Genomic DNA, 2,256 nt, shown 5'->3' with positions numbered 1-2,256 from the left:
TCAAATGTTCTGTTTGGACAAGCGAGAATTGTTCAAGGCTCCTTGTTGGCTAAAGCCTTCCTGTGTCAAGTTAGCATGTTCTCCGTGTACCTGCGTGGGTTTCAGAGTACAGATTTATACATTTTGTTCACCAGGTACTTGCAGACATTGTGACTTTTATGACTGAGAGATAATTTGAAAGAAGTGAACGTGATCAACTGAGATAAAGAATTTGGTTTGATCTTTAAAATTGTCGGATTTAAAAGAGACAACAATTTTAATCTGGCCTAAATCAAATGCTCCCTATAGAAGAGTAAATCCAGACATTGCTAAACACGAATTAATTGAGTTACAGAATTTAAATAGTTAAAAAGTAAAAAGCTATTTGGTGATTGGAGTCTGATGAAGCAACAGAATAACAGGAAGTAGGACAGGGCCCTTCGAAGTCTCGGTGGTGGTGCTAGTTTAGAAGAAGCAGACTGAAGCTTGGAGAGGGTCTCTGATCGACCAGGGTGAAGTGGAAATGGCGAGGAGGTGGTTTGCGCAAATGAGAGCATCAAAGGCAGAATGACAGGAGAGCACTGACATTTAAAACATATGAAACAGAAGGTGGGTGAGAATGATGATGGCTGAACTTAGTTTGACAGCATGTGAAAATGAAAATGATTTAAACCTGGCAATGTAGACAGATGAGTCTTCTCTTGGGCTTCACTTGGGAACGTCAGGTCTGGTGATTTCAAATGCCAATTTACATGACGGAAAAAAGTGAGCAGCTGATGAGGACTTTAGGCCATGGCATGAGGACAAGAGTATGTCACAGTTTTTCAAGGTCTAAAAAAGACAATGTCTATTTTTGGTCTCCCACTTTCTTTGGAGTTTTGCGTCCACGTATTCCACAATCCCTGAATTTTATCTTATTATCTGATTTATCAGATTTTTTAACAATGTTAAACGTGGAGGTGGACTTACCTTTTCCCCTATGACTAATCTGCTTTATCATTTGCATATATTAAAACTCTGGAAGTAAAACTTTCCTTTGTTTTACAAGAAAAATACAGCTGATACATTTTCCCTCTCACCCAGTTCTTGGTTATGATCATTTATAGACTCTACGTACACTTTTGTGTGCTGTTTCTCATCCTGCCCCCAGGTTTATCACTGACCATGTTTTTAGTATTCACCACACTTTTCTTCATTGTGACAGGTTACCATTTCACTTAATTTCACAATGCTTAATCTGTGTTCCACACCATATCAAACTCTTAGAATGTAACTAAAATGAGTTTTTCAAAATTATACCAGTCTAAATTATGTTAAAGTACTTGAAAACCTGGATAAATTCACTATGCTAATTTTCAACACACTATTAAATATTGCAAAGGTATGCAAATTAAAACCACAGGTCCTGATAGACAGGTCCCAGTAATGGGGATAAAAAGAAGAAGTTTTTTTTTGGTGCTTTTTTGTTTTGTTTTGTTTTGGGTTTTTTCCCATTCATTAGGAACTAAAAGATTATTCCCAGTTCACAGTGACTCATAACCTCTGAGTTTGTGCTGACTGGTGACATTTTTGAAAAGGGATCGAACAATCTGCAGCCTTCTGTTTCCTCATTCAAACAGATGGTAAGTTAATTCTTTCTCAAGCTTATATTTAAAGTGCCAATCACAGTGTGTGTCGTGCTTCGACTTTGATGGAGGTATACACAAGTAGCAGTCGAACAAAGTTTAAAAAAAATTTTTTAAAAAAAAGTGTAAGTACATTAAGTTCATTTTTCAGCTTAATTTTTCCAGCAGAGTGGTTTATGTTGTAGTGTGGTACCTATAGTTTATATCACTAATGCATCAATATGACCGGGTTTATTCATTCTTTATTCATTTCTTGAAGCAAGTGAAAAATTACTACATAACCTGAAGAGTACCATGCATCATGATCAAGATAACAGTGCATCAACACTGTATTTGTGTTGTATGAAAATAAGTCGGGAAACTGGTGTGCAGAGCTGTTTTGCAACTGTGGCGCAATAAAAAGTGTGACTTTTCCCTCTCTGTAAAGACAAAGATGAAGCAGGCTTCTAGACTTTAGTTAGACTGCTTCACATCATTTGAGTTTCCTCTGATTCTGGAAAACCACTAAATCATCTCCTGCTATCTTTTAATTTGCTTGATAAATAAAGTCGCTTTTTCTTTTATAAACCACACTTATATACTCTATTTCATTAGATATTTTTTTTATGCATGGTTATTCCCAGTTTAATTAACTATTCTGGTTCAAACCAGC

The sequence above is a fragment of the Neolamprologus multifasciatus genome, chromosome 7 (assembly GCF_963576455.1).
Source record: "Neolamprologus multifasciatus chromosome 7, fNeoMul1.2, whole genome shotgun sequence".
Classification (NCBI taxonomy): domain Eukaryota; kingdom Metazoa; phylum Chordata; class Actinopteri; order Cichliformes; family Cichlidae; genus Neolamprologus; species Neolamprologus multifasciatus.
This window is presented reverse-complemented; position numbering follows the sequence as displayed.